This window comes from Panthera leo, chromosome E1 (assembly GCF_018350215.1).
Source record: "Panthera leo isolate Ple1 chromosome E1, P.leo_Ple1_pat1.1, whole genome shotgun sequence".
Taxonomy (NCBI): domain Eukaryota; kingdom Metazoa; phylum Chordata; class Mammalia; order Carnivora; family Felidae; genus Panthera; species Panthera leo.
The window spans coordinates 22,512,052-22,537,178 of record NC_056692.1 but is presented as its reverse complement, the minus strand read 5'-3'; the positions used below and the strand labels follow the sequence as shown (position 1 = coordinate 22,537,178).

Genomic DNA, 25,127 nt, shown 5'->3' with positions numbered 1-25,127 from the left:
ACGACTGGAGGTCTGAATCGGTAGTCGAATCTAGTTACGATCAGTGTTGGATAGGAGAGATGCCTGGGAATTCTCCGCGTGTAGGATTTAAAAATAAAGCCAACTTGCCAGATGTTTCACTGCTTCATAGCCAAAGAGCTTTATTGAAAATAATGGAGGCTTAATAGTCAATAAAATTTAGTCACGGGTCCTTTGCGGAGTTCATGGAAGGAAGCACAATTGCTGAAGTACAGAACCATCCCAGTTAAAACAGAATTGGGGCACTCAACATGTTAGTTAGGGAATTAAACTTGGGAGAAGTGTAACAGTTGAGGAAATAGACAAACCTGGTTTTGAATCCCAATTCTTCCACCTCCTGGCCTCTGCTACTTCAAGACACGTTCCTTAATCTTTGGCAGCTTCATTTTCTTCATCCCCGAGATGAAAATAATACCTGATGGGATTGTTCCGTGGATTAAAAGAGAGAAGATACATTCTTTATACATTGCAGGCAACTCCATGAATGTTCACTTCTCCTACTTTCTGCTAGGATTTCTATTCCAGAGGCTTAAGATGTCTTTCTAAATCTGGCCTTCTCTGTATCTCTTTCCAGGAATATCTACTCTGTCAGCTCTTTTAGAGAGTCTCTGAAAGAGTGAGGACTAAAGTTAGGAACTGGATGATATGGGTAAAGAAGAATGAGTCATAGGACACTCAAAAGTGTTTTTAGAATGAGAGGAGTATAGGCATATATCCAGAGTTACTGTTTGCAGAAATGAATTAATGCCATCCAAATTCAGCCATACGTATCTGTCTATCTGGGTGGTAGTGTGCGGGCACTCACGTCAGTCTACGAGGCTGTAAGGGTGGCCCCGTTAAGTAGCAGCTGACATCCATTTCTTCCCTCATCTCCCGTTCTCCCTTTCGGTCTCTTTTGTTTCTCTTTCCCTCTCTCCTCCCTTTCAAAGTGCCCTTCCTTTCGACTTGCCAATCATGCCCCAGTAATCACAGGCCAGGCCCCTGAAACTCCAGGCTAAAAGAGAGGTTGCTGGTTGCTAACACCTGTCTCCCAGCTAAATGAATAGGCCCTTTTGTGGGCAGGATGTTAAAAAAGCTGATTAGTACAATACTGGCTTAAAGGACCTATTAATGATACAGCATATGTAAATCAGAGAGTGATTCAAAGCCATTTTCAAGATTTCTTTCTTATACCATATATTTATTTTTTATATTGAATTACGATGTTGGTTGAAAGTTTGTGTCTAAACCATGAATCTGTTTATTGCCCAAACAGACTAATTTTTGTCATTTGATTGGGAATCATTTATATTCTAAAGAAGTTTCTACCCTTAAGGGCCTTTGTATTGTTCAGCAAATGTCTAACTGGTGTGTAATACAATTAAAGTTTTGTTCACTGCGCTGCTGACATAATTAGTTTAATTTCTGCTCCTTATATATTTCTCTTGGCAGCTGGGAAATTAAAATACTAGATGTTGCATAAAACTGCTTTTTTGAGGGGGTGATTTTACTGTCAGTTGAATGGACTTAGGCCCCAGGGTACATTTTTTAAGATGTCTTATTCAACTTTCCTGTAATAGTCTTCTTTCTCTCCATAGAATTAATGTATTAAGGCACATAATTGGCTATTTAAGCATTCAGAAGAGACAATGTTTGGCCTTTACCCCATGATTATATTTTTTCCTTACATCTCTTTTGAGGAAATGTGTGTAATTTTTGAAACCTCTAAGTATATTACACTTACACGAGCATGTGGACTTTTGCAAAGACTGGAGAGTGGAGTGGGTTTCTCTGATAAGGTGTATTATTTAATGCCCTCCCCAAATCACCGCTCTGTTCTTTTTAGATCATAGCGTTTGCAGACCTGATGTGAAAGTGGAGACGCTGAGCTGCCTGGCAAATCCTCCTCACAATTTTTCTATGATACGTTTCACAGAAATGGCTCTAGTCTTCGGGAACAGAAGTTGCTCTCGAGGAGACTTTACATTTAATTACTCTAATCCGCCCTTCATTTCCTATAGGATTCTTGCAGAGATTCTCACCAGGCTGCTGATTTCATGGAGTCATGACTTTACACAGGTTTTTAGCTCTGTTAAGGCTTCCAGCCTCTTTTTGTGTTTTTTGTTTTTCGTTTTTTTTTTAAATGGAAAGTGACCTTGGTCTGGTAATTTCTCCATTGTCCTCTCCTATAAAAAGATAAGCAAAACCTTCTTGCAATCTCAGCAGCCTTTTTCAGCAGCTACCCCTCGTGCTGATTTTGAACTTTTAAAAAATTTTGTTGAGCAAGTGTTACTTGACTTTTTAAAGCTGCCCCTCTCTGGTGCTGGGGGCTAGGCCCCCATCTCCCAGTTTAACATGCTCAGGCCTTCTGGAATCGCGTATAAAGACCCGATTTCATTGTCTCTGGGTTGTGGAGTGGTCAGGGCTCCCTAGGACAACTGTTTGTTTCCCCGCAGTCCAGTTCTAAAGGGAGGGGAAGCCCATCCCCATTTGAACTACCAGGAGCCAGTCTGATCGCCGAAAACATTTTAACTGCCTTGATCCTCTTGAAAGAAATGCTGCCTAGTCATCCTGAAACTTACAGGAAGTTAGGCCAACTGGAGGCTCTGCTGGCCTCTGAGTGGTTAATGCAGTTCGTTAGTAATCAGCACCATTGTTTATTTGCAACTGCTGGATTATGTTAAAAGACTTGCAAAAAAAGAAAAAAAAAAGCTTTTCTTAAGTAAATGGAGCATCCTTCTCTCCCACCCCATCTTCTTCATGCTCTACTCATTTGCTTTGGAAAATCTTTCCAGTCTCAGTCCAGATGACAGGCATACAGACGAACAGCACAAGATTTGATCCTACAATGTATAGAAGTGTGTTGTCCCTCCAGCATTTTCTGTGAATCTTACCTTTTTTCTTTATGATAATGTTTAAGACATCTGCCTGGGAAATAGCCTCATCCTATTTCTGCTTCCAACCTTTTCCTAGGTCCTGACCACAACCAATTAATTACACCTCCTCTTGACCATGGTAAACTATTATTTTATTAGTGTGGAAGAAGATTCACCAGAGCATAAGGCTTTAATCGAAAATGCTGGACAAAAGGAGCATTCTAGTTTGAAGAAAGAGAGCAGAGTGTTTTCTAGGGCTTGCTCTAGCAGCAGTAGGTCAGCTGAAGTTCAGTTAGTTGGAGGAATCTTTAGTCAAGGATGGTTCTAGGAAGAGGGGGAATTGGTTTTTTTGTAAAGTAGCAGCCATTGTTTGGGCATTTGGGATTTTTTGGAGGGGTGAAGAGGGAGAGTTAGGGGCTAACATTTTGTACAGTTGGAAGAAGGTGGCAGGAAGAATTGCGGATGCTAGGACCTTCTCAGCCCATAGCGGCAAATTCTTAGTCTTTCAGCTTCTCTCCTGTTTGCCTTGGTTTCTACCTTTTGGGCATGACTGGACTTCAGGTACCATTCTTGGTCATTTTATTTACTGATGGAAGAATTTGCTTAGTCATTCTGAGTGCAAGCTGAAGTTTGCCAGTGTTTGCTACGGGACGGGAGGATGGGGAGAGGGGGTGCCTGAATATTCCGAGAAAGCTTGGCAAAGGCCACTCCACCTTCCTTACTGCCCTCACCGTATAGTTGGACCCAGCACTCCAGATGAATCTGAATCCTCTACTCCCATGCCCACTGGTCTGATCCAGTGAGGTGTTTCCTAACTCTCTGGGTTGTTGTCACAGTTGCGGACCAGCAGCTTGATGAATAGGGACAGTGAGCCAGCCAGTTAATAGGGGACATAAAAATGGTATCCTTCTGCAACTTCACCTCCAGATGATCTTCATCAGATTCTTAAACTTTGTGTGATAAAATTTTTGAGGGGTGCCTGGGTGGCTCAGTTAAGTGTCTGACTCTTGATTTTGGATCAGGTCATGATCTCATGGGCTGGGTTTGTGAAATCGAGCCCTGTGTTGGGCTCTGTGCTGACAGAGTGGAGCCTGCTTGGGATTCTCTACCCTGCTTGCAGGCACATAGGTGCTCTCTCTCTCTTTTTCTCCCCACCCCCTGTCAAATAAATAAATAAACATTAAACATTTTTTTTTCATACAGCATATCAACATGTCTGTAATATGAAATGAAAATACACTGACAATTATTTTTAAATTGGTTTTTATTTAAGATATAGGCTGTCCATACCTGTACTGTACACACTTTTGGAAATGCTCATAAACTGTAGCCTGAAATCCTCCTGTCTCATCTTTTTAGAAACAACACAAACATAAAAATAAGCCACTGGTTTTATTTGGGAGGGATTGCAGAAAATTCAAGAGTTCTGGGGTGCCTGGGTGACTCAGTTGGTCAAGCATCCAGCTCTTGATTTCGGTTCAGGTCATGATCCCAGGGTTATGGATTGAGCCCTGCAATGGGCTCCTCACTGAACGTGGAGCCTGCTTAAGATTCTCTCTCTCCCCCTCTCTCCCTCCATCCCTCTCTCTCCCCATCCCTGCTTGCACTCTCTCTAAAAACAAACAAAACAATTTTGATGTCATAACATGTACATATTTACATGTATTTTAATTTACATTTGGTCTTCCCAACCAAACATCATTTTTTTTTTTTTTTTAACTTCTGTGCCCAACGTGGGGTCCAAACTCACAACCCTGAAATCAAGAGCCACAGGCTCCACTTACTGAGCCAGCCAGGCACCCTCACCAATGTCATTTTTATAAATGGGGAAAAGTTGGGGCATCTGGCTGTCTCAGTTGGTAGAGCACGTGACTCTTGGTCTCAGGGTCATGAGTTCGAGCCCCACATTGATGTAGAGATTACTAAAAAAAAATTTAAAAATGGGGAAAAGTTGAAATTTGTTACATATTACAAATATTATAAAAGTGTATTAGGGGCGCCTGGGTGGCTCGGTCTGTTAAGTGCTGGACTTCAGCTCAGGACATGATCTCATGTTTCGTGGGTTCAAGCCCTGCGTCGGGCTCTGTGCTGGCAGCTCAGAGCCTGGAGCCTGCTTCAGAGTCTGTCTCCCTGTCTCTCTGCCCTTCCCCCAATCACACTCCATCTCTCTAAAAAATAAACATTGAAAAATTTTTTTTAAACATTAAAATATGCTTTCTGTAAGTTTTAATGTACGAAATTAAAAATATTCTTTACCTAAGATAATTTATCAGGGATTACACACAAATTGTAACCTTTTTTATTCCTAAAAACATTGCTATAGTATATAAAAATATATGGGTGATCTCAAATTTTAGTGTGCCCCATAATCCCTGGGCACTTGTAAAAAAAATTCAGTTTCCTGCTTCTTAGCCTAGACCTATACAATCAGTGTTTGGGACTGAGGCTTGGATTTCTGACGACCATAATGATGATGGTGGTGGTGGTGGTGGTGATGATACTGAGAAATTCTGAAATTAGGAGGCTGCCTTTATTTTGCAGAGGAGGAATTTAAGGCCCAGAGGAGCTTAAGGCACTTTGAATTGCATTGTTCTAGGTGGTTCTGAGGACATTGATAATCACTGTCTTCCTCAGCTACCTGTTACCTGTAAATGAAACAGCCCTGAGCTCCCATCCCTGCTTGGGGAGAGAAGTTCCATCACCTGGTGATTTGCTAATTCAGAACCACAGTGTTACTACTTGGAGATTAGGTGAGGGATACTTACCTTTAATATGCTTAAGAATAAGTCAGTACAACTTGCATTTGGTGCCTGGATCAGGAGGGATGTTTACCTCTTTTGACTAAGCACTAAAAAGGAGTTTTCAACCTCTTGGCCTAACTGTGAGTAACTTTACTCACAGTTAATAAAACTTTAAAAGTGTAAGACAAAATAAAATGGGGATGTGCGGTTTTTTTGAGGCACTAAAGTTTGCGGTGCCTTTTTTAGAAGCCTTTTATAAGTAGTCTAGGAACAAATCTTCCTAGTTTGTGTTGCTGTAATGTCAACATGAATGTTGATATGGAGCAGGGGGGGATAATCTCTGCAGGCTTTGCATCCTGGTTTAAATTGCCTAGTTGGATAAAATGTCAAACTTGATAGATTATTGGAGCTGTTATTTTGGTGGTTAAACAAAAATGAAACTGTTTGGATGTTCTCAAGGAACACTGCTCCCTGTGTCTGGACTTTGCACTGGAGAAAGTTTCAATTGTTCAGAAGCAATACTAGTTAGAAAATGCAGCTTCTGTGGCTCCTAGCACAGCTGTCTAAATTACCAGCTCTGTTGGGGCCTTTGGACAAGCATTGTTGAACACTTTTGGAAACAATTTACGTTTCTGATTCCAAAACGTCTTGGCTGTTCCCTGAATAGTTGGGAAACCTAGAAGTGGAGAAAGGTATGGCATTGTGTCTAGATTATTCAAGTCAAAACTGTTTTCTTTTTTTTTTTTTTTTTTTTTTTTAATTTTTTTTTTTTCAACATTTATTTATCTTTGGGACAGAGAGAGACAGAGCATGAACGGGGGAGGGGCAGAGAGAGAGGGAGACACAGAATCGGAAACAGGCTCCAGGCTCTGAGCCATCAGCCCAGAGCCTGACGCGGGGCTCGAACTCACGGACTGCGAGATCGTGACCTGGCTGAAGTCGGACGCCCAACCGACTGCGCCACCCAGGCGCCCCTAAAACTGTTTTCTTTAAGTGTCTCTCGAACAAATGTCTCTCGCCATCTTTCTGACTGGGGTGGGGTGGGGTGGGGTGGGGTGGGGTGGGGTGGGGGTGGGGGACTGTAAAGAGAATGTTGACTCCCTGGGCCTTTCTTTCCTAGTTACTGACTATTCAGTAGGATGGCATGTTGTCCGGCAGTGTGCCACCTACAGAGGACTTTGGTTATTATAACCTTGATTAGGAAAGAAGGATGAGAATACAGATGTGTTTGAAAGTCTGTGCCTGCTGTGTGAAGCCTTGAATTTGCACTTTGAACATTTGATTTGGTGAAGGACATTATTAAAACTGTCTCGACAAAACAGCCCCCTTTCCTATTGAAATCATATTTTGCCCGCGAGAGTTTGGGAAGCATTAGGCCTGCTCAGCATGATTTATTTTACTCATTCCATTGTGTAAAATGATACGTTTTTTCTGAACAGAATTGTATGCGTTGCTTGGTGGGAGTCAGGGGAAGGCTTACTCTTGTCTAAAAGTATGAGAGAATTTGGTGGAAGACTGATGAAAAGACTGACATTTCTTTTGCTGTGTTATACTTGTCTTTGTGCCATATTTTACCTGTATAAAAATTACCAACACTCCCTGTGTACTTGCTGTGTGCAGGGACTTGACTATATGAACTTATTTCATCCTCCCAACAGTTTTACGAAGCATGGGTACTAGTTTCTGTGTTCCACAGATGTGAAAACACTGCACAGAGAAGTTAAGTGATGGGTGCAAGGCCACACAGTGTTTGAACCCTTCTGACTGTGAAGTCCAAGCTTTCAACCACCAGGCTATAGTGGCCGCATGGTCCGCTGACACATCCGTTACCATTACTTTTCAGAGTATGTCTTCAGAAGTAGGTTCTAGTTCATATAGTGGTGGGCTTTGAAATTTCTTATATGTGGGCCTCTTTGTGTGGAATGGTATTTAAAAAGAGTATTAGGTGCCTGGGTGGCTCAGTTTGTTGAGTGTACGACTTGGTTTTGGCTCAGGTCATGATCCCAGGGTCATGGGATCAAGCCCCACTTGGGGCTCTATGCTGAGCATGGAGCCTGCTTAAGATTCTCTCTCCCTCTCTCCCACTCCCTCTCTCCTTCCCTCTGCCCCTCTCCCCTGCTGGCTCTCTAGCTCTCTCTCTTAAAAAAAAAAAAAAGAAAAGATGTTAGCAACACTTGTTACTTACTAGTTTTAGTTCTGTTAGCACTGAAGTGTTGTTTCATGGTTTATTCCAAATTCTAACATTATAATTGTATTTTTAAAAATTTATTTATTTTTTTGAGAGAGAGAGAGAGAAAGTGGGGCAGGGGCAGAGAGAAAATCCCAAGCAGGCTCTGCATTGCCAGTACAGAGCCCAGTGTGGGGCTCAAACCCACGAACCATGAGATCATGACCTAAGTCAAAATCAAGACTCGGATGCTCAACCAACTGAGCCACCCAGGTGCCCCTGTAATTGTATTTGGTGTATAAACCAGTCGCCCTTAAAAGCACATTTGGCTAAACAGCTAAAGCTTTGGCTTAGAGAAGGATTTATTGATGGCTTTTCATTTTTCAATTATTTTTTTTCTGGTGGGGGCAGTGTCTTCCTGTTTGTCACTAGGCCTCAATAAATTGCCTTCTACATAAGACACGTAGATGTTCTGACTTCCTGTTGTAAATGATAATGGAATAAATGGTGATAGACCATTTTCAGGAGGAAGTCCTGATCAGTATAGAAAGTAAAACTTTGCTCTCTGGGCTTGAGACACGTGTCCTGCTTCCCCTACGTATGAAACCCTTGAGGACTGGCTTGAAGAATCACAGAAGAAGCATCATTTAATTTTTTTCTGCTAACCTCTCCCTCACATTTTTGGAGAATGCTCCTGAGACTTTTGTAAGGAAAGCTATTTGTAGTAAGAAGCCTGTCACATGTGAGGTGCCCTACCTGGTAACCACGTCTTTCACAGTTTCTTTGTCTTGTTGCTGCAGTGTTCAGATGCTTTTGATTTCCAGCAGGGTACTTTCGGCTGAATGCTGAGCTGAAACTACAGCAGAATTCATTCTGTATGGGTTACTTCTGCCTTTTGGCTCATTGCTCATGGCTCTGGGGGAGCTCAGACGGAAATGCAGGGAGGGATGAGGCACAGGTAATGCCTGAAATGTATTTCAGGTGGTTGGGCCAGCAACTGATCCATGCTTAGAGAATCTTCTTTCTTTTTTTTCTGGCATGGTAGGAACTGCAAAATAAGAAGAAATGTGCTTTGCTTTACAAACTTTTCGCCTTTCTGGGTTCCCCGTGGTGATCGGACAGTTGAATGAGTAATTGCACTTTTATAGTCACATCATCCCTAATCCTCGGCAACCAGCGATCTGTTCTCTGTCTGTATAATTTTGTCATTTCTGAAATGTTATGGAAATGGATTCACAACAATATGTGACCTTCTGAGATTGGCATTTTTAACTTAGCACGATGCCTTCCATGCAAGTTGTGTGTTGTAGTAGCCCGTTCCTTTTTGTTGAGAAGTAGTGGATGTGCCACAGGTTTTTTTTAGCGATTCACCTATTGGTTGTTTCCAGTTTTCAGAATGTAAATAAAACTGTCACGGACATTTGTTTAGAGGTGTTTTGTGTATACAAGTTCTAATTTCTCTAGATTAAGTGCCTAGGAGTACAATTGCTGAGTCGGATGGTTTATATATGTTTATTTTTTTATTTTATTTTATTTTTATTTATAATAAAATTTTTATTTTATTTTATATTTATAATTCAAAAATGTTTAATTTATACTTATGTATAATTTAAAAATGTTTATTTTATTAATTTTTACTTATTATTTTAATGTTTTACTTTATTTTATTAATTTTTATTTTTTTAATGTTTTATTTATTTTTTCGAGGGTACGAGTTGGGGAAGGGCAGAGAGAGAGGGGGAGTGAGAATTGCAAGCCTGACAAGGTGGGGGGGGGGGACTTCAAACTCATGAACCATGAGATCATGACCCGAGCTGAAATCCAGTTGGATACTTGGGGGCACCTGGGTGGCTCAGTCGGTTAAGCGTCTGACTTCGGCTCAGGTCATGATCTCACAGTCCGTGAGTTCGAGCCCTGCATCAGGCTCTGTGCTGACAGCTCAGAGCCTGGAGCCTGCTTTGGATTCTGTGTCTCCCTCTCTCTCTGCCCCTCCCCCATTCACGCTCTGCCTCTGTCTCTCAAAAAGTGAATAAACATTAAAAAAAATTTTTTTTAAAGAGTTGGATGCTTGGGGCGCCTGGGTGGCTCAGTCGGTTGAGCGTCTGACTTCAGCTCAGGTCACGATCTTGCGGTCCGTGAGTTCGAGCCCCGCGTCAGGCTCTGGGCTGATGGCCCAGAGCCTGGAGCCTGCTTCCGATTCTGTGTCTCCCTCTCTTTCTGCCCCTCCCCCGTTCATGCTCTGTCTCTCTCTGTCTCAAAAATAAATAAATGTTAAAAAAAAAAGAGTTGGATGCTTAACCAACTGAGCCACCCAGGTGCCCCAAATTTCTGGTTAGTTCTTTAGAAATTTGCCTCAGTGAATATATCCTTAAATATGCTGAAAATTGGTTTTACAATGGCCCTACCATCTTATTCACATAGCTGTTTTTTTGTCAAGTGACCTTAGATACCCCACTTCTGGTAATATTACTTAGCTTATGTCACTCATTTAAAAATACTAAAATAGCACGAGAGTGTAATATAAAGCAGGAGGTAAACCCCATCCTTATCAGAAGTAACTACTATGAAATGGTTTTAAACTTTTGAACTATATGTGTTTTGTATCTTCTTTCACTCTATGTGTATGTATATTCTGTGTGTGTGTGTGTGTTCGTGTTCCTGTAGTCCCCATCTGCTGTTGTGTTAATGCTTTTTTTGTTTTCAGTGGAGAATGTATTATGGGCATTTTGGCTGTGATTTTTTTTTTAAGTGCTTCAGCTTGGGATAGTGTTGTTTTCCTTTTTCTAACCCCTTTTGTTCTCTTATAAAAGGCATGAGAGAAGGCATGAGAGGTACCTTTGAAAGACCTAAACAAAATGTATTTTATTCTTCGTTACATGAGTTTGGGTTGAAATAAGGTTGTAGCTTTATTTGCAAGGAAATCAGCAGAATTCTGGATGTTGGAATCTACCTATCCACTTTATTATAAGTAATGCAAGTTTGATTTTATGAACCTTGAGGGAAGGAAGAGCTGTGAGCACAATAATCTTTGGAGAACGTACAGTCCTTTGGGTATTAGCCTACTCATCAGGGGCTTAATCAGATGGAGTGTTTTCTTAAGTGCTACTGAAATGCACAGTTCAGTCTTTATTTTGAAATCTCTCCTGTCTACTGTCTCTCTTCCATTATTTTGATTACCTTGATGGGACATTCAAGCTGTGCAGCCTTACTCTTTTATTTCCACAGCCTACACAAGCCAGTTTGAAGATTAACTGTAGGTGAACAGGTAGTTTTGTCTACTTGGCCAGAAATCACCCATCCAGATGAGACACATGTCAACAGAGGCCCCATAGACTTGGGCACCTGCGAGAAGGTAACTTAAATCTTGTGGCATTTTAGTAGAAACCAAAGTGAAAAGTCAGAAAGTTTGACTTATGGGAGGCAGGGCATGGGTATGGGAGGTGGCAGGGAGTAGAGAGAGAAAGAGGAGTGTGTGTGGATGTATTTAAAGAGGAGAGTCCAGAGGTACACAGTAAAGAAGAATTGTGAATTCAGGAAATCTTCAGAGTTGAATTACAGAATCTTTGTTCCGAGAGGGTGGTTACTGGGGAATAGGACGTGAGCCTACTAGTCACTTCATTATGAAGCTATGGGAGTTGTTTACGTGATGGAGCTGGAGGACAAGGGCCTGTCCCTGCCCTTCTTCTGTATTAACAACTCAGGAGAGAAAATGAAGAAATAGCTTTGTAAAGGAAATTACACTATCAGACGGTTCCCACATTTCCATCGCCAGGTTTCTAAATTGAGCTGCCCAGGATAGCAGATTGGTCACGTTGCTGACTTCCTTTCCCTCCATCTTGTTATTAGGGCCTCCGACTGTGTCCTGTCAGCTTAGGATTCTTCCTTTTCCCACAGGCTTGCTACTTTTTCAATTCCCTGACATTTAGGGATCTAGTATTTCACTGTGACTGAGGTAGGCAGTTGCTGTACCCTCGATATTGGATACCCTTCTGAACTATTACACCGCAGTGGATAATCAAATGCCCACAATTACATTATAGACCAGATTCTGGTCACTGTACCATCAGAGACAGACTCACATCACGTGCCCTCACACAGCTGGTTGTGGGGGGGGGCGGGTGTTGTTTTGCAGCAAAGTGCTGTGAAGCAGGTTCCCACACCTGAACATGAAAGTGGCTCGTTAAAGATTAAAAGGACTGCCTGGTCCTTCTGGCCCCAAGATGGAATGATCCCCGGCATGGCGACAGCCTCTGTCTCCCAGGAGAGGCCATTTTATACAGGAGGTTTGTGCTTCCAAATGTTACAGTAAGCCTGCATTGGCTGATGCTATGGTGATAAGTTGGCATTTGGGTACTCTCAAGACATATGAGCTATATAGCATCCCATGGTTTGAATTTCTGGGCAAAACTGCCTCATCAGGAAGTCAAAAGCCTCTACTTTCAACCTGTGCCTTTTGGGAGATTTTATCCTTTGTTTTATTTGACTATTCTGTTGAGTCAAGTGAACTTTAATCTTTACAGCCATAAAAATTCCATTAAGCCCCTTGTACTGCATCCCAGGTGTGAAAGTGTCTCAGTATAACGACTGTGGGTGACAGCTAAAATCCTTAAGAGTAGTTAGGGTAATAATTGTCTCTGGAGGCTTGAAGAAAATAATGGTCCAGTTGACAAAATAAATACAGTTCAGTTGTTGTATACTTGGTGATTCTTGTGGGTAAGAGGACTAATGTCTGTGGCATACTCAGGGAGACTGTGGCTCATTTTGGTGGTCTTTGAAACACAACTTTTCATTTTATTGTAAACAGTGCTCGGGGAACATAGCTATATGACTGGTATCTCAAAATATTTGAGTCCCACCTGCATCAGAATCACGTGGGAGCAGGAGATGATTGAAAATTCTGATTCTTGGGCCTCTCCACTTGGGCTAATCCAGAATGTCTGAGGGACTCAGATGAGAAAGAATTATTTTCAGTAAGCACCCCTGTGGATTCTTAAGTACCCCTAGAGTGGATTCTTGAGTATCCTAAAATTTACTGATTTTTCACATTTAATTTCTGTGATTTATTAGATGATAGATGTTTGGTTGATGCTCATCTGTCTTTTTTGAAGGGGAGGTACTCTAGTTTTTTAAAAAAGGTTAGAAGATCCTAGAACTCCAAAGATGAGAATTTGGCAATGTCCCTAATACTCAACAAGCTGAGGCAGCCACTGGTTTCTGGAGACTTGGATTTATCAATTCAACCTCTTCTCCATAAGAGAAAGGATATGGACATTAATAAGATTAATTTTGTTGAAAAGAATAAATGTGCAGTATCCTTTAGGATGTTGGGGAGGGGAAAGTAGGTAAAAGGGAGATGACAAGAGGAAAAAAGTGAGAAAGGGAAAAGATTAGTTAATAAATGGTAAAACGTTTAACCCAGTTTTAAATTACCAATACTTGGGGTGCCTGGGTGGCTCAGTCGGTTAAGCATCTGACTTCAGCTCAGGTCATGATCTCACAGTCTGTGAGTTCGAGCCCCGCGTCAGGCTCTGTACTGACAGCTCAGAGCCTGGAGCCTGCTTCTGATTCTGTGTCTCCTTCTCTCTCTCTACCCCTCCCCCGCTCATGCTCTGTCTCTCTCTCTGTCAAAAATAAACATTAAAAAAATTTTTTTTAAAAAATAAATTACCAATACTTGAATATGTGTTCCTTGTTAAAACAAAAAAATTAAAATTCTCGCGAAACTAAAAATACCTCCTGGATCTCCCATTGCAGCTCCCTCCCTGATGTGTGTATCCTCCCATATCTTTTTGTATGTATTTGGTAATTCTCTATGGATTTGGAAGATGACAGAATCCAGAGATGTGAATTTTTTTTCTCTTTTGACACCTGGCTTACTTAACATTTGTAACGTTAAGATCTCTTGCAGAAAAAAAAGGGGGGGGCCTATAAATAGCATTACATATTCCTGTTCGAGAAAAGCAGTGTGAGTGTGTGCAGATATCACACACACACACACACACACACAATCTCTCCTGTGACCACCCATAAAATGTACCTTTAGGTGAGGAATAACTTGTCTGAGTTTTAACATAATGCATTGAGAGAACTTAATAAGCACAAAGCCACAATTATTTTTTTTATTTCTCGTTTTCATATAACCTCCTAGTTTTCATATAACCTCATAAAACTTCAAGTGCCTGAAGCCATTTGTTCAGATTTAGCATCTTTTGAAAGCCCTAAATCAGTGTAATCCTCAGCCTTTCCAGTCTAAAAGAAGGAACTGGGATGGGTATGTATGGTTATATTTTGGGGAAACTGATTGGAACTGTACAGAATCCCAAACCGGGAAATGATAATCTGCCATATTTCTCTTCACCTGCTAATGGTGTTTATTTTAGCAGAATTAGGAGATTCTCATGCTTCTGGCCCCCGTGTTGCTGTTTATATAATTTACATTTACTTCCTGGGTATAGTACCATCTGAATTTTCTCTTCCTTTTTTACAGTTACTAATATAGAATGAGCCAGAAGCCTCTAACAATGTTTTTTCCAAAAGAGGTTTCATATTTGTCCATTACTGTATGAACCTTGAAAGTTGCTCCATACCAGAATGTTGTTTATCATCAACTACAGAAATATTTCTTAAAATGTGGTCCATGAGATAATGGTTATCAGCTGCTGTAAAATGCTTTTATCATTTGAAAAGAACTAATTAACACATACTGTAGGAAAACTTCTTTTAAACAGCCATTTTCTGAAAAAGAAAATGCTGAAAGGGAGGAAATAAAAGAGAGAACATTTTATAAAACCTTATAAAGCCCAGTGTGGCTAGCCTACTGGAATAATGTAATTAAGGGGAACTAAGCAAGTTGGATAAATAACTTTTTTTTTCTTTAACTAGACCCTTGAAAAGGAATAGAATTAAGTAGCATAGTTATTAAACCCAAAATCTGACGGTCTGCACATACATTTTAATTAACCTAATAACATTTACTGAATGACAGGCTGGGCTGGTAGTTACATCCAGAGTTCATAGCATGTGGGATCTGCCTTGAAGGATGGACAAGGCTTGCAATGGGAGCCTTGAATGCCCATGCTAAGGAAGAGCTGGTAGCCGTGGGAAATTTTGAGCAGGCAACAGAAGGATCTGATACGAAATCTCGTTTCTTTCTTATCAAATGAGAAAACACAGAAAGCAAGGGCTTAATCTTTTGTTTTCTTGGTATAGCACCAAAGCCCGTTCTAGCTGGGCAGGGCAAATTCAATAATAATTAATAGCTTTGATGAACCAGTCATTCTAGAATTGATTATTTAATAAGCTGGCCAATAAATGAGAATCGACCTAGATTTAGGGATTTTTAAATGTAAGTGGTAATACAGTTTTCACACACTCCTGTATTCCTTAAGCATCTGGTAGGTGTGATGGTGGATAATGTAGCTTAAGCTGTGTGTGGCAGCTGATTAAACAAAAAAGCCTTCAGTTATTTCTGTCTTAATTTGAGATTTTGAATTGCCTAAGGAAATAGAAAGGTCAGAGAAGGCCTAGTAGGGAAAAAGAAGAGTGAGCCTGGTCCTGGCTGACAGAAATTCACTCTGATGATTTGACCAGCTAAGGATGACTGGGCAAGTTCCGGAGTCCTCTGACCCAGATGTTCTAATTTGTAAATGCAAAGTGACTTCTTTATCAGCCACTCTGGAGAAATCTTCAGGGCTGTGAACCTGCTACCTTCTGTAATCTTGCTGCCCTGAGCCCCGGGCAGTTCTCAAATGAAACTTTGGAAAGTGACCACTGGAGCCTCCCAGGTAAGGGCTCCAGAGGCAGCCGATCGACCAGCAGGAGGGCCATGAGGAAGCTGCCCCTGGTAATCAGCACTGGATTAAAAAAAAAAAATCAGTGGGGCGCCTCTTCTTTTTCGAGGTTGCACTTGATTGTGGTTGGCTCAGGCTGGGTTGTTTGGGAAAGAGGAGTTTTGCCTAGCATGAGTCAGCACTGCCCTGGGTAAACCGCCTGCTCTGTTGCAATCTCGCTTACCAAAGATACGTCCCCAGGCGGCACCATTCACTCTGCCTGAAAGCTGCTGCTGTTGGCTCCTGAGATGAGCTCATCTGAAATGGCTCCAAGGACCTCAGCGGCAGGAACTGGAGGCAGCCTGCTCTCTGCTGTGGTAATGTTTTGAAACAGGCAAAACCAGGTAACCCCAGACTGTTTTCTCTTAGTTTCATTTTCATCAGCTAGACTGAGCTGCAGGACGAACTGGGCCAGTCCTTTGTCTCAGAAGTTCGTTAATGCCTTAAGTTTGGGTGTCTTAAAGTCAGTCCTTCAGTCCTTTGGAGGGGGTCTGAAGGGGAGAAGTTTCACTTCATTTGGGATCTGGATGTGGTTTTAGACCTAATTAGACCATTTATTACAGAAACCTTAGAGAAGCCAAACACATCAGGCTTACAGCTTTATCCATCTTTTGCTCTTATAGTTTCTGTCCTATGTTTTTTGAGAAGCAGTTTGGTCAAACTGAACCGTTATTAAAGGAAGAGAGAGAAGCAAAGGTATTTTATTATCTACCTAATCATTGGGAATATCGAATTATAGGGAACGCTGTCTTATCAGTGAGTTTCCATATTTCTGAGGTACTATGAAGCACCTCTCCTCATCCCTAATTCTGATCAGACTACTATTCTCTCTCCCTCCTGCTCTTCACTTCTAACCTTGTTTTAAAAAAAAAAATTTTTTTTTAATGTTTATTTATTTTTGAGACAGAGAGAGACAGAGTGCAAATGGGGGAGGGGCAGAGAGAGGAAGACAGAATCTGAAACAGGCTTCAGGCTCTGAGCTGTCAGCACAGAGCCTGATGCAGGGCTCAAACCCATGAACCGTGAGATCATGACCTGAGCCGAAGTTGGACGCTTAACTGACTGAGCCACCCAGGCGCCCCTCTCTTCTAACCTTTTTAAGTCTTCAGCCTCAATGCTAGGCAGTTGTCCCTCTCAAAGTTTGCTTCTGCTCCTTCCAGTTCCCCCCAAGTGGCACATGTTTTTTTACCTCAGGCCTTTAAGGCCTTTAAGGCCTTTACATAAGCCAGCCGTCTCTAAAACACCCTGCCCCAACTTAACCTAGCTACTGGCTTTAGCCCGGAAGTCACTTCTTCCACAAAGTCTCATTCACCGAGACTGGATGAGTACTCAGGAGAACACAGAATTTACTCTGACCATAGGGTATATCAAGAATCACCATCTGTTTTCTTAGACTTCTATCCATATTACTTGGCACATGGTTCTCAGGGTAGAATGAGGAAGAACCTATAGTGTACTTCCTCAGCTCTGATCCTCTTACCAAACCGTTTGTTATTTCGGCTTCTACCCACATTACCTTGCTCGTGTTTTCCTGAAGAACCCAAGTAAACTCCAGATTACCAAACCCAGTGTTGTGGTTTTAGCCTCCACCTTACTTAATCTCTGCTTGGCATGTGGCAGTGTTGAACCATTCCTTCCCTGCCACCCCCAACCCTCTTCATTTGGCTTTGAGGCTACCTTGTCTCTTCTGAGTTTCCAGTGTCCTTCTATTATTTCTTTATATTCTCTTTTGACTATCCCATAAATGTTGAGATACTCCAAGGCTTTGCCTTGGGTGTCTTTCCACTCTTCCCCGTAGCTTTACTCCAAGGATCTCAAATATACCCATAAATTCAGCTATCCTCAGTATGTCTTACCAACCGGCTGTCTGTCCCACGCTTCAGATCCTTATTTCCAATTTGATAGACTTTGTCCAACTTGACAAACCTACCAGAGTGTTCAAAAGGCATCTTAAATTGTTACATACATTATCTCCACTACCCAGTATCAGTTATCTGCTTGTATTGCTGTGGGTTTGAACTCTGTTAATGATGTCTACCAGGTCTTCCTATTCATACTTTTTAATGCCTCACATCATCTAAATATGCTAAATCCATGGTTGCTTAAACCCTTTTGATTGTATTATTGGAGTACTGTTTGATGTGTGGCTTTCCTTCATTTCCACTGTATTGCATTACTGTACCAGAGGTCAGAAAGTAGACATTTTGTTTAACTAGTCCAATGGCTTAAAATGTGTGTAAATAGTTTTAGGCAGGGCCTGCACTCTTCAATGATTACAGGTAACTGGGATGCCTGGGTGAGTCAGTCATTTAAGCGTCCGACTTCAGCTCAGGTCATGATCTCACAGTTCATGAGTTTGAGCCCCACGTCAGGCTCTGTGCTGACAGCTCAGAACCTGGAGCCTGCTTCAGATTCTCTGTCTCTGTCTCTCCTCCCCCTTCCCTGCTCACGCTCAGCCTCTCTTTCAAGAATAAATAAACATTAAAAAAAAAAAAAAAAAGATTACAGGTAACCCTTCTCCCAGATGTTAAATACTAAAGATGTCACATTTTACCTACTTTGCCTCCAGGAATTTGAGTTTAAAACTTGTGGTTGAGACCCTTATCAAATCTTTTTTTTTTTTTTTTAAAGACTTTATTTATTTATTTATTTATTTATTTATTTATTTATTTATTTATTGTTTTAAAAAGTAATCTCTACCCCCAATGTGGGGCTCAAACTCACGACCCCAAAATCAAGAGTCTCTACGGCTGAGCCAGCCAGGTGCCACCACCACTCCTGCCCCCTTATCAAATCTTGACTGGGCTTTTGCCACTCTACCATGGGTCTTTCTCTGCTCCTGTCTCCTCCACATTGTTGCCAAAGTTATCATCCTAAAAGCCCAAATCAAATCTTTTCGTTCTCAGGTTTTCAGAGTGCCATTGGTTCCCTGTTTCCAACTTAGCTTGATAGGTGAAGTCCTTCACAATTTGACCCTATCCTACCTATCTCATCTCCTTCCTGTCCCCAGTGATTTCTCTCCAGTCCAACCCCTTCCAAACTTCTCTCATTTTCCGAATCCCTGGTTATTGCACTTTCTTCTAGGACTCTGTGTCTTTTTCTGGTGGCCTCCCCCTCAGACTAGCAAAGTACTCATCCCCCAGGAGACTTACTTCATATGTGAAACCTTCCCTGCCTTCTTCAAGTAGAGTTATTCCTCCTTATTTGGACTTCCACAGTTTATTATTTGGTTTCTTCCAGTAGACTGTTGAATTCCTTGACCGAGCCTGTTCCCTGGCCTAGATCCTGACGCCATCAGACAGTGTTTGAAGTGGGTTCCCAGGGTCCAACCACTAGTCCGAACATTTTTATTAGTCTTGGCAGTATTAGAAAATTCATAAGCTTTCTTATTAGGTGGCAGCTTTTTAGTTCCTATTTGATGAACTTGAGCCCATGGTGCCTATTCCATATATTTCACCTGAAACCATCAGGTAACCATTCAAAGTTGATTTGAATATTTCTTGGGCTTGCTGAAACTTAGTTCTACAATATCACCTACCATTTTTATATATTACTTTACAAAATTATTTCCCTTGTATCATTTTATTTGATACCTACAATACTCTGTTTTGGGTGGGCTTTATTTATCCCTATTTTACTGGTGATTATAAAGCTACATTTGACATTGAAGCCTACATTCATGTGATACTTCAGAGAGAAAATGTGTTTTTACATTGCTTTAAGCAACTGGTTTGTCTCTTTATAGTTAAATATACCCTGTTGGGTTCTACAAAAAAAAAAGGTGCCTTTGCTCAATAGGCAAGTGCTAAAGATCTTGCCTTTTACAAGACCGTTGCCATCAAGGTGGAAGGAGGTACCCTGAGCCCGCCTGACCTACAGAAAGGCCTTGACTGTGGTTAGAGACCTTGACTGAAATTAATGGCGTGCCCACTCCAACCTCAAGCTTTTCTGTTGTATTTCCTATATCTAGAATTTGTTAAAATCTATTTCAATAATGGAGTGTGAAACCAGGTTGATGAGTGAAGGGAGTCAGCACAAGGTGGAGTAAGCTGAACGTTAAGAGCCCAAAAGTTTTCGTAATAATGTCAGCATATGATTGCATTTGTAGGGTAATAACTTCTGTGGTGCTAACATGCCATATTTGGGACTGTGTGGAATTTGAACCAATACGATGAACCATAGAGCAAGGAAATAATCTCTGTTAGATGCTGGCATGTGACCTCCAATTTCTGTCCCCCTGCCCGCACTGCCCCAATGTTTGAGAGGATAAAAATGATTACAAAGTTTAAAAACAAGTCCTATCATTGTAAGTTTAAGAAAAAAAAGGAATGATTTTAGCCTACTGAAGGAAAAGCTAAGGGATGGCTTGATTACCATCTTAAAGTATAAGAATAGTTTTTGCCAGGGGGGTTTTGATTAATTGTTCTTTGGTACTTCAAAGATCTAAGAGGAAATGGGCTTAAATTGAAGGAGGAGTCATTGTAATGAATATGAGGAAGATTTTCTTGATCATCCAAGTTGGGAAACATTTGAATGATTGCTAAAAGAGAGCGTTGAATTTCTGACGATTTCAGTTTTCTATTACTGTGTAGCAAATCATCTTAAAATTTGAGTGGCTTCAAATGGCAACCATTTTATTGCTTATGAATCTGTGAGTTATATTCAGGGAAGAAGGGCATATTGCTTTGCTCCATGTGATTTGACTTGACTGGGAGATCCAACATGGGTTCACTCATATACATGGGCCTCTCTGCTAGCTGTTAGCTGAGACATCTTGGTTCTCCTCCATGAGTTCTGACACTCTCTTGGTCTCTCATCATTCATTAATCAAAATCAGGCTCCTTTTACATGGTGGTTGGTTTCCAAGGTGGCCATAATGGAAGCTGCAGGGCCTCTTAAGGCCTAGGCCTGGGCCTGTTAATCAGTATCTCCTGGAGGGTGTTGGCTCATATGAGACAGTCTATGTCCTTTCTCTCAGATAACCTTAAAATGAGGGTGGGGGTTGAGGAAGGGAACAAGACTGATCCAGATAGGTATAACATAAGGCAGAATGGTGGGTGCCTTAAGATAGGCCTGCTGGTCTCCTCTTGCTTCCAGGACCTGATTGAACCCTCCGCCTGGTATGCTCTGCCCTCCAGTCTGCCTAGGCTAAATTATGTCTCATTCATTCAGCACATCATTTAAGGAATGTTTTTTGAAACCTCGCATATTTTTTCTCATAGTTTCTAGCACCTTTTTCCTTCATAACATTTTTTGTTTACAGTTTTTACAATTTGTAATATTTGTGTGATTATTTGACTGATATACAGTAGAAAGAAATATGTCTGCTTTGCTCTCCAGTAGCTAACATAGTACCTGCCTCATAAAAGGCACTCAGCAAGTATTTGTTGAATGAATAAGTGGTTGATTGAATGCATGCATGAATGAAGTGATACTTGAATTCAGTTTTAAAGGGTGATTAGAATTGTGGACAGGTGGAGCAAATGACTGGGAAATTCATGGTTCTGAAGTGGAGGTGTAGATTAAATTGCTCATGTAATTCTAGAAGATGAGAGGAACTGGTTTGGGTGGAGATGAAGGGTTTGGTTTTGAGTGTATTTGCTGTGCTAAATTTGAGGTATGGATATCTAGGAAGCATTTAGAAGTCAGGTGCTGACACTGAAGGGTGAGAACTGATTCCAGATATTTAGATTTGGGAGTTATCTGACTAAAGTCTGTGGAATCCATTCATTCAACACAGACTCCCCAAGCCCCGACTGTGTGTCAGAAAACTGTGTTACAGGGCAGGTGAGCTCGAGTCTCGCTGAAGAGGAGCCAGCTTGGTGAAGAGAGCTATGGAGAATGTTCCAGGCCTAAAAGGAACCACAAGTGGGCAGACCTGGGCGGGGGGGGGGGGGGGGGGGGGCAATAAATCATCCTTTTCTTTTTGAGGACCTGAAAGGAGGATCACCAGGGGATTAGGGTGAGGTGAATGGGGGAACAGGGCAGCAATGGGGGGCGAGGTAAAGCAGGAGAGAAAGGCAGGCCCCATATCACACAGGCCTTTGTGGGCTCTATGGGGAGTCTAAGCTTTACCAAAATAAGCATGGTGGTGGGAAAGTCACTGAAGGTTTTAAAGCAGGAGAGTAACAAGCAGTATGTTTTTTTGTTTTTTGTTTTTGTTTTTTAAATGAAAGGTGATCCTGAGTACTGTGTGGAGAAAAGAGAGTGGCAAAGAGGGGGCCGGTCAGGAGGTGTTTGCCCTAGTTCTTGAGAAAGATAATGGTACGTAGGACAGGGTATGGCAATGTATAGAGTGAGAATGGGATATTTGCAGGATAGATTTGAAAAGACCCAGTAGAATTCACTAGAGAAGGAAAAGAAGAATGGTAAGTACAGAGTCCTAGGGGATACTTAGGGGGCAAAAAGGAGGAGCCAGGAAGGACTGGGAGAAAGATTGGTCTTTGAAGTCAAAGGGGAGTCTAGCTACTGCACTTTCAGTGGAAACCGAAGGGGAAGAAGGAGCCAGAAGGAAGAACCCGGGTAGGTCATTGGTATATGGCGCTGCAGGGAGGTCAGGAAGGTGGAGGATTTAGGGAAAAGTCATGCGTCCAGCCATCAGATCTTTGGTGACCTTGGAGAAAGGGCTTTGGGTAAGATAGTGGAGCTAACAAATGAGTGTGTGACCTGGAGGTGAAGCAGAGCACCACTCTTTGTTGGAGAAGTAGGGAGTTCGAGAGAAAGGGAGACTAAGCGGAGAGCCCACTTGTGCAAACTTGCACAGAGAAGCATATGTGTGGAAACAGGTTTATAAAAACTTTAGTGGACCAGTGTTTACCGAGCGTCTACTCTATGCCAGTTGCTGTGCTAGGAACTATACTGAGCCTGTTCTATTTATCTTTGTTTTTAAACAGTTTGCCTAATAGTGTAGTGACCTCCAAAATGAATTTCTAGATTCTAAGGTATATAAGAACTTCCTTTGGGGTATAGGAAGGAGACATCAGAACTAAGTTTTTTATTGTGTGTTTTAATTTTTTTTAACGTTTGTTTTTGAGAGCGACAGAGGGTGAGTGGGGAAGGAGCAAAGAGAGAGAGAGACACACACACACACAGAATCCAAAGCAGGCTCCAGGCTCTAAGCTGTCAGCACACAGCCGGACGCCAGGCTCGAACTGAAGAACCGCGAGATCATGACCTGAGCCAAAGTCAGACACTAAACCGACTGAGCCACTCAAGTGCCCCAGAACTAAGTTTTTAAAAATATTTTTATTTTACTCTTTGAAATTTCTTCTTAGTATTATGTTTTAGAAAGAACACAGTAGGGGCACCTATATTACATATAGATATATTGGAGATGTGCTAATTTTTTTAACTGATGGTCAGAAATGGTGCTCTCCTGGTCTACTGAATAAAGGGGAGTTTTTGAGATGGAAAGAAAAGAAGAGGCAGAAAGGGGGGTGGGGAATCAGCATACCAGGTAGTTTGTACGTTGTTTTAAACCTGTCCAAAACCCTGTGATGCTATTTCCGCCATTTACAGACAAACTGAGGACCAGAGACTAACTTGCCCGACGTCACACAGCTAGTTAAGTGGTAGAACTGGAATTTGAAGCCAGGTCTGTTTTGCTTGAAAGTCTTCTTACCTGACATATTTTCCCCCTCCCCTCGTCTGCTTGATGGCTCTTTCATATTTTTCCATTTAATTCTCACATCTTAAAATACACATTTTGGGTGTCCGTGGGTGGCTCAGGCGGTTGACTGTCTGACTTCGGCTCAGGTCATGATCTCATGTTTTGTGGGCTTGTGCTCCCATCGGGCTTTGCGCTGACAGCTCAGAGCCTGCCTTGGATTCTGTGTCTCCCTCTCTCTGCCCCAACCCCCTTGTGCTCTGTCTCAAAAATAAATAAACATTAAAAAAAATTAAAAATGAAATCCACATTTTGCAGTTGAAGAGTCTGAGGCAAAGGTAAACGATTAGCACGTGGTCCCATATCTAGGGTAGGGCACCAGTGGCGCGGCGCGCCTGATCACCGTGTTCTTCCCAAGGTACCACCACTGCCTCAAAGTAAATAGTCAGAACCCTGTTGAATTGTTTCGGTAAAGTAGGTGAGGCAGTTGCTGGTTATTCGACCAAGGCGTGGAAGAGGGGAGAGGGATTGGTTGGGCTTACACAACTGTGTAAGAAAACAGTACTACTGTGTAGAAAACAGTAATAGTTCCCGCTTTTTGAGCATTTTGTGTTGTTAAGGGCTTGCATTAATTACCTCATTTAGGGATTCCATTTTACAGAAGTGGACGCGAAGATTGGGAAAGTTTAGCACCTTGACTGAGGTCACGTAGGAAGACTGTGAGTTCTGTCTAACTTCAGGCCCCATGTCCCAAACCCTGCTGAACACTGCTCTTTGGAAAGTTCCTGTGGAGACATCAACTAACGATGAATAAAAGATTTCTGAGGCCAGTGGTGGCTTGGTCCCAGTTGTATGAATTTGTGGGGTACCCAGTAAATAAAGTCTTCTGACGTTTCTGTCATACTTGGTAGCTCAGGTGTGGAGAGGTTGGGGAGTTAGAAGGGAAGAAAACCATAGAATAAGAGTTCAGTAAATCAAGAGACTTCAATAAATCCTGCCTCAGGGTGTAGGACTGGTGGATTACAATGGATTGTGGTGTCGAAGAAAGTTGTGTTTGAAATTCATTTTTATAATAAATGTGGTTCTGTTTGATGCAAGGTATGTTGGGATATGGAGGCAAGAATGCAAAGATGATAAGATGGGATCTTTGACCTCTAGAAGGTCAGAGAGAGAGAAAGTGTTTGACTGTGGTGCATGATTGAAGGGTATGGAGCGGTAGAAGGGGAAGAAGTATGGGGAAGTATTCTACAGACTGGCTTGTTGTAGATCGAGGGTGGCACTAGGTAGGGCCGGCCCAGCGGGTGCCATCTGTTTCCTCAGGAAGACCCCTCAGGGTTTCGGTCACTACGTCTTAGGTCTGGTTCAAGGCACAACATTTGTCTTGTTTCGTGCCTGGAAATGATCAGTCTTTTGGGGACAGCACTGTATTCAGACTTCAGTGTCTGTGATCAGAAAGGAATGACAACTTATTACTTTAGAGTGACTGAGGCCTTTCCTATTGACAGGATTCTGGATTTTGCTAGGGTATTGCTTTTCTATATCAAGAGATCTGAGAAATGAAATTTAATAATACCACGCTTGATGAGCATGGAATAATAGAATAGTTTGTGAGGGAAGTTAGAAAAAAAACAAGCTAGGATTATTGATTGCCTGGGGCGCCTAGGTGGCTCAGTTGGTTAACCGTCTGACTCTTGATTTTAGCTCAGGTCTTAATCTCCAGGTTTGTGGGGCCTGTTTGGGATTCTCTCTCTCCCCTCTCTCCTGTCCACCACCCCCATCAAAGTAGGTAAATAAACTTAAAAAAAAAAAAAAAAGAAAAAGAAAAAAGATTGTTGATTGCCTACTATATGCTCAGTTTGGTACTGAGTGCTTTTGCATAGAGTAGGACATTTAATTCTCCCAGTGGGCCAA

At 41.8% G+C, this 25,127-nt stretch overlaps 1 protein-coding gene across 5 annotated transcripts in view; it reads left to right on the top strand.

Moving 5' to 3' along the window:
- RFFL (ring finger and FYVE like domain containing E3 ubiquitin protein ligase) overlaps window positions 1-25,127 on the top strand; it is a 66,019-nt gene that overhangs the window by 4,487 nt on the left and 36,405 nt on the right. For 2 of the 5 annotated variants that reach the window (XM_042916425.1, XM_042916419.1), the window contains exon 2: window positions 11,007-11,133. The exons of 1 other annotated variant lie outside the window; for it this stretch is intronic. The gene's annotated coding sequence lies outside the window, so the exon portion shown is untranslated. Of the gene's footprint in view, window positions 1-11,006; window positions 11,134-13,447; window positions 15,566-15,811; window positions 15,955-25,127 lie in introns of those variants that run through there. 2 more of the 5 variants (XM_042916423.1, XM_042916426.1) reach the window with 2 other exon arrangements.